We start from the raw sequence: 8,143 nt of genomic DNA, 5'->3' as shown, positions 1-8,143 counted from the left end.
ATTTGGGAGACTCCAAAGAAAATTGTGCAGAAGAAGAGGTACTAGGCTGCTTCTTCTAAATATTGAGAAGTTAGGTGGTTCAGTGGATCCAGATGACTCTTGAGGAGAGAGTGGGACTGGTGACTTAGCATAGCCCCACCTCTTTCAAATCCAATTCATGTGCTTGTCATGGCATCACCTCCCTGATGTCATGGTCTTCTTTGAGAATGAAGGCAAATATCAAATCAAATTAGGCTGCCTACCAACTGTGTAAGAGCTGTTGTGTTGAATTTATTGCTGCATGCCTGTAAAATCTGGACAGTATAATAGTACCATGTCAGAAAATCAAATAGCTTCCATATGAATTGTCTTAGAAAAATTCTGAAGATTTTTTGGCAAGATGCAGTACCAGACATGAGGTCCTTTCTCTAGTTGAACTGCCAAATTAATTTGTACAGGCTTAAAAATGGGAGAGAGAATACAGTAACCTCTATATTATATTTATAGCTCTCCCATCATAATATACTATATTTGATTAATAATTAATGTTTATTCAGTTGTATTTATTTGTTAATGGAAACAGTGATTACAAAGAGCCAGTATGGTTTTATTAAAAACAAGCTCTGAGAAGAATTTTCTTTTGTGAGAGAAGTTAGAAGCATCCTGCAGTTTACTTAGATTTTTGGTAGAGCTTTCAATAGAATATTGCATGTTGGTTTTAAGAAAAAGGCAGAGAGATATGAGTTAGACAATAACTATTGTCTGTTGAATTGTTGTACTCAGGAAGTGAGTATTCATTAATGGTTCCATGTTAATTTTTTTTTGACAAAAAAGTATTTTTATTTTGACATCTGAATAAGTGTTGATTCCTCAGGACACAGTCTTTGGCATCTTTTCCAACTTATTCATCAGCTTGTTGCACTGTGCCTTTCTCAGAAACATAGATACCATCCAAAAACTTTCTGATATCCTTGTTTTTGACTGTAGTGGCCTGTTGGATCAGGGCAGCTGAGTTTGACACAAGTTCAATATCATTTCCTTCAAGAATCAACTCATCTTTCTGGTCTTGAGAAACCACACAAGCTACACCTGGTCTCATATGCACTCTTTGGATATATTTTTCACCCAAGAAACAAGTGAGCCATTCTTTTGAATAACAACATTGATAGGGAAGTGAGCATACATAGACCTCATCTTGTAACAAAAACCCAGAGTAACACCTTTGATCATGTTCTGCACATGACTACAGATTGTGCGTACAGTTGCAAGTTCTTTTCTATTTCCCCACCACTTGTCCACCTGGAGCCTTTTTTTCTTCTTTCCAAGGAGACTGAGTTCCAAATTGATATGATGGAAATCCCTGTGGAGGATTCCTCTGGGCCCCTTCACAATAACTGTCTGACCCTTCAAAGAAATGTCAACATTTTCTGGAATGTCCACAGTCTGGTTGCTTAAAATGGTCTTCATCCTGATCGTGAATGGGCCAAAAAGCCCCTGTTAATTTTGAAACACGTCTCCAGAGGAGTGACCCAGAGACCTGTGCTTTGACTTTTTATTTAATTCTCATCAATTATTTAGATAAAAATATATACCTCAATTGAGTAATGGTCTAAGGAAATGTATAAGTAGATTCAAATAGCAAAATCAAAACTATATTTAGGCATATGAAGATGTTCTGCAAATAACTTTTGATTAGAGAAATGCAAATTAAAATTTTAAGGTACCACCTCACTCATATTAGATTGGCTAATATATTAGACAGAGAAAGGGAAATGATCAGTGTTGGAGAGAATGTGGAAAAACTTGACTCATGTATTATTGGTTGAGTTGTGAACTGATCCAACCATTCTGGAGAGCAATTGGAACTATGCGCAAAGGGTAAACAAATTATGCATACTCATTGATTGAGCAATACTACTCAATCTGTGGATAGAATACAGATTTGTATTCCAAAGAGATCAATAAAAAAGGGAAAAAAAGGACATACATGTGTAGAGATATTTATAGCAGGTCTTTTGGACAAAACTGGAAATTGAGGGTATGTCCATCAACTGATGAACAACTGAACGAGCTATGGTATATAAATGTAATGAAATACTATTGTTACAATGAGATATGATGAACAGGCAGATTTAATAAAAACCTGGAAAGAGTTATATGAACTGATGCAAAGTCCAATGAACAGAATAAAGAAAACAAGGTACACTGTATCAGTGACATTATGTGATCAATAGTGAATTACCCAGTTCTTCTGAGCAACACAACGATCCAAGACAATAAAAAGGCCTCACAAAGGGAAATGTTAACTATATCTAGATAAAGAACTAATAGACTCTGAATGCAGATTGAAATATATTTTTTCAGTTTATTTTTTCTAATGGTTATTTTTTCCTTTTGATCTGTTTCTTCTTCCATAACTGAGACTAATATAGAAACATGTTTTTCATTATAGCACCTGTATAACTATATCAAATTGTCCACCATTTTCAGATGAGTGGAGGGAAGGAAGTGAGGAAGAAAAAATTGGAACTCAAAACTTTATGTAACTGGATGCACAAATTTTCACAATAAGTTATTCAGAAAAAACTAAGAAATATTATCAAATTAAAAAGAAAAGAATAATAGCATTTCTATCAAATTTTCAGATTACACAAAGTTGGGAAGGATACTTAGAATAATGAATGACATAGTCTAGATCCAAATAGACAAAGAAACTAGAAAATTGGGATGAGAATAAGTCATAGGGATAAATGTAAAGATTTATACTTGGGTTCAAAAAATCAGTTTCACAAATATAAAATGGCAGTAGCATTATTAGATAACATTTTAAAAAGGAATGGGTTTTTAGTGAACTACAAGTCCACTATCATTCACTAAGACAGCTGAAAGAATTTCAATGTCTCCCTCTGTAAATGAAGTCTTCAAATAAAGTCTACATTAGTACAGTGGAAAACTGTTGCATTTGGAACAAAGAATATGAAATCACACACTTGAGTTAGAATTTTGGCCCTGTCTCTGGTTGTGTTTTCTTGGGCAAGTGATTTAACTTCTCTAAGATTCAGTTTTTAAATCTTGAAAATATGAAAGATTTGAAGTAGATGACCTTTGAAGTCCCTTCCAGTGTCAAAGATATAGATTCACTTATCAGTTTCCTTTGAGAATTGCTGTGAAGGTTGTTTTTTTTTTCTCTTTGAAATTCTGCTATTTTCTTTCTCCAGATACAGTGATCTTCCCACTCTATTGAAACATTATTAATTTGCTTCATATGCAAATCTAGGCTCCTCCACACAATTATAAATTCCTGCACAGTAGGGCCTGAGACTTTGCTAGCCTTCTCCATAGTACCTTTCATAATACTAGAACTATAATATGCATGTAATAATCATCTGGTGATTAGAAATAAAAGGGAAAGATATTTACTGTCCCTGTCATCTTTGTATAATGTGATATGGCCACACTAGTTCTGATAAACTGGAAGGTTTCTTCTTTATTTTGGTTTCCCCATTGATTTTAATTACCACCTCTTCCTGATGTGACTTTCTCTCCTTGCTTCAGGAGTCATTGGCATTCCCATTTCTGAGCCTGTGTGAGCAGCAGCACTGCCTATAAACACGGCACTCCCTGTGTTATATTAAGGTTTTATGAGTCTTTGTAAAATGGATTCAGTGTGAAATCCTACTTTTTTCAATGTTCTTTAGTTCTACTAGTTTCCAGTCACACTTACACTCTTCTTCAATCTGTGCTACTGTCTGCCTGGGATTCTTTATATCATAATTTATAAGAGAAACCCAATGTTACCTTTTAAAAGCAGATGATGTGAAGAAATTTATGTCATCCTGACTTCAATAACCTTCTCGAAGACTATTTTGTCTTATCATCTTTTCCAATGTCCTTAACCTAAAATCTTACAAAAGGCCAAGTTATGATAGATAGACTTTGTAAATAACTTAAATTCCACTCATCTCATGAGATTAAATGAGAGTATCATGGTAAGTATCTTGTGGGAAGGTCATTTATTTTCTAAATTACTCTAGTAAGAGACAGAATATGAAATATAAATTAAGTTTTAGAAATCCTGTGTTTCAACTTCCTTCTTATACACACACATACACAAAAATATACATACATACACAAAAAACCAAAGGTGAATGACCTGTTCAAAATAGCACAATTATCTGATGTGAGAACTGGAACTAGGAACTTGCCTCCCAGTTCTATGTTCTTTTATCCATATCAAGAGGATACAATAAGTCTAAAATCAATTTCTACAAAGATTTGGATAAGTCCTTTCATTAGGTAGTGTAATGAACTCATACCACCATCTTTGTTCTTCTCCTTACCTTTGACTCCACTTCTCCCCCAACTCCATTTCCAAACTTCAGTATCAAGAGAAATTTTCTACTGACCCTGTTATTTTAACACCATCATGATTGTGATCAGAGGTAAGGATGGAGTGGGTCCACAGACTCAACAAAAAGAATGTGCTCAAAATCTGAGGATAGGGTAGGAAAATGCACCTTTTTAAAAAAGAAGCTGAATAGATTTAACAGTGTCAGCAAAGGCACAAGAGTGTGAGAATAAGTGTATATGTGATGCATAAAAAACAATCCAGTCTGTTTGGCATGAAAAGTATGTAGAAAGGAATAATATAAAATTAAATAGGTGGGACCAATTGTAGAGGTCTAAAGTCCAAGATGAAGAAGCATGAACTTTTAATAAACAAATAATGGGGACCCAGGAATGTGCTGAAAAATGTGTGAGAATAGATTTTGTGTGGTGAGCTGCCTATAGACATACCTTTAACATTAATCTTAAGCTTAATACTTTCTTAAATTTAAACAGGGTGGTACCTCTAGTCGATAAAGTACAGCTTTTGGAGTCAGCACTCATCTTAATTTAATCATTAATACCCCGGACAAGTTACTTAACCTTATTTGCCTCAGTTCTTCATCTGTAAAATGAATTGGAGAGAGAAATTGAAAACATTCCATTATCTTTGCCAAGAAAACCCAAAATAGGGTCATAGAAAGTCCAATACAACTGAAAAACTCACAAGTCTGGGTCAGTGGTCATGAGAGCCTGGGATAAAATCAAATGAAAAAGTATGGATCTGCATGGAATCTGAAAAAGGGCAAGTCAGAAAATCAGGATTTCTTGTATATTCAGAACAATTGAAGAGTGAGGGTGTTCTAACCAACCAGTATGACTATTCTAGCCTGCTTAGCAAGAACATCCCTCTAGGTGAAGCAATTGAATAAAATGGTCAAAAAAACCTCCAACAACTTGCAACTCCCTTTAATTTCACAACTATAGTTACTAAGCAACTTAATTATATTAATTTACTTTCCTAAGAGTTTTCTTACTGGAAAGGGAATGAACTGACCAGATGACATAAGCATTCCCCATCACTCAGCATCTGGTTTTCTGAGTAAATTAATACCCTGGCATCCTGGTTATCAATCAGAATCATGTGGACTATTAGTGTGACTCAGTGTCCCAGAGTTTAATCATGCCTGAGGGAAAACTAAAGACTAGACTTGTGCTAGCAGTATTCCCATCCAACCCAGGAAAATGCAGCATGAAATTCAGTAAGAGCCAAGTTGTCTCTCTAATACTCTTCCTAACACTTGATATGATATGACTTTGACCACTGAGCACAAGTCATCAAAGAATGACATTTGAGGGTCATCCAAAAGGCAAGAGAGAGAGGCATTTAGTGGGCATGAATAAATCATAACATATTGTCAGCCAAGGGATGAATAGGCTAAGTGACAAAAAGTATTTCATCAGAGAGTGATATGATAATAACTAACATTTAGATAGAATTGTAAGGTTTACAGAGTGCTTTATCTGGGCTACTCCTTTGAATTCCTAACCACCCCAGGAAATAGATACTCTTATTGTCTCCATTTTCCCAATGAGGAAACTGAGACGAAGACAAGACAAGCAAATTGCCCAAGGATCAAACAGCCAGTAAGGGTTTGTGGCAGGCTATGAACTCAGGTCTTTTTGTGTCTAAGAACACACTTTACACTCTACCACCAAGTTATGATGCATAAAAAGAAAAGAAGGTAGGTCAGATAGATGGTCGGAATGAGAAATAATTGATGAGCCTTCATACTCTATTGATATACAATTAATGTAGGCCTCTAAAATGTTGGATAGGCTCCTACTGGGGGATTTACAGGAGGACATACACCAGAGTTGTATAGACAAGAGAGTATGAAGATGGCAGTCTTCATGTATGGGATAAGTATCCCAATGAGTTCATAGACTTATTGAAATATTATACTTACTCTTTAGTGTAGTTTATTTTTTCCATTTGTTATTTCATTGATCTTCACAATAACACAGTGATCTGAGTATGTGGTCCAAGATATTCTCTTCCCTTTTTGACTAATGGGAAAAAAATGCAAAGGTCAATGAGATTCTCATTTAACATCATGCAGAAAATCAGTGGTAAAGACTTGAATTCAGGAATCCTGTCTTCTATTCGGGGGTTCTTTCAATTTGTTTCACTGTCCCATCCATCTGCCTTGCATCTGACCTGTGACTCTTTAGTCAAAGTTGTGGATTTCCTCCTACCACACTGGCAAACCTTGGGTCATAGGTTGCCTTTCAGGAAGAGAAAAAGAGGGGAGGAGAGAAAGAGAGATTATTTAAAATGGTGTCACTTATAATTTCAACCAATCAACAAGCATTATTGAACACTTACTATATACCATGCTCTATTTTAAACAGTTGTAACACAAATACAAAAAAAAAAAACAATTGAAAATAACTCTCTCTATTCTTTGACTATCCAGACATTCTTAACCTAGGCTCCATAAATTTTTGAAAAGATATACTTTTTATTACTGTGTTTCAATATTTAATGGTTTCATTTGTAGTCCTATATATTTTAAACATTTGAAAAACATTATTCTCAAAAGAGATCCACAGGTTTTACCAGCCTGTAAAGGGGGTCCATGAACAAAAAAAGTAATTTAAAATTGCCAGTCTATACCAACAGAGGAGCCAGGCTGGCTTTCCCAGGGGCTCACAGGAATCACTCTCATTACTCTGTCATTACACAGCACAGTCCTCCCAAACTCTGGTTTTCAAAATCTGAGCCCCTTCCCCATTGACAACTTACAAGACTTCCATAATAGAGTGGGTAGAAGCCAGAGTGTTTTCTCTCAGGCTCATACATTTATGAACTCCCACAGGCAGCCCAATTCACTGCAAAGAAAGAAGTGAAGTTCAACATTTCGGCTCCAAATAACAGGCAATGCTGGGAGATGTTTCTCCCAATTATTTCATTCAGGAGGGGTTTCACGACTAATTTGAATAAGCAGTGGGTCATTCCAAACCCTGCAACTTGACACTGCATTTCAGTATGATGTCTCATTGTATAAGTTGAAGGGAAGGTGGACTCCAAAGTCATTTACATAAGTTAGCATTTGAATTATATTTCCACAAGTTTTGCCTGAGAGTGAAAAAACCTGTTTTTAATAAACAACATCTGGTAGAACCTTTCTTCCTATTTAAATACCTTCTTATGGATGAGATTCTAATAAGATTCTCTTCCATTTCCTTTTGTCCTCTGACTTGCCATGATAGTAGGCTATTGTAATATTGTTCTTGTTTCTCATTTATCTTCCTTAACTTGGATTAAAACCCACAGTAAGATTTCCCTCCTTTAAACTCTTGAGCCCCTTCTATTATACAAACTCTGAATTTCTCATTGTCATTTCCTACTCCCAGTGTCTTGGTTTTTCTTTCTGGAATTCTTTTCTAGAGCTTGAGTCCTAAGATGGCAAGCCCTTTGCCAGTTCCTAGAACAAAACATTGTTTCCAGACTCCAGGCCTGGAACTCTCTCCTTCCTCTTTTCTTCTTTTCCCCCTGGCTTTAGTTTCAAATAAAATGCCATCTTCTACCACAATCCCTTTCCGGAATCCCCTTAGTATGAAAACCTTCCCTCTGCTGATTACCTCCAACCTACCTTTGTTTATATCTTCTCTAGTCATAGTTATTTGCCTCGTACTTCCAGCATTAGACTACGGACTCCTTGAAAGTAGGGACTATCTTTTGCTCTGTTCTACATTTCCAGTACCTATTACATAGTCTTAATAAATTCTTATTGATTGAGTTTTATTCCTTTGTAGAATGACATCTCTGACA

At 35.6% G+C, this 8,143-nt stretch overlaps 1 pseudogene; it reads right to left on the bottom strand.

Moving 5' to 3' along the window:
- Window positions 1-800: 800 nt before the first annotated feature.
- LOC141519939 (large ribosomal subunit protein uL6-like) lies at window positions 801-1,453 on the bottom strand (annotated as a pseudogene).
- Between the last annotated feature and the right edge of the window lie 6,690 nt (window positions 1,454-8,143).

Source organism: Macrotis lagotis, chromosome 4, assembly GCF_037893015.1.
Source record: "Macrotis lagotis isolate mMagLag1 chromosome 4, bilby.v1.9.chrom.fasta, whole genome shotgun sequence".
NCBI lineage: Eukaryota > Metazoa > Chordata > Mammalia > Peramelemorphia > Peramelidae > Macrotis > Macrotis lagotis.
The sequence above is the reverse complement of the archived record's forward strand: the minus strand, read 5'-3'. Positions and strand labels throughout refer to the sequence as shown.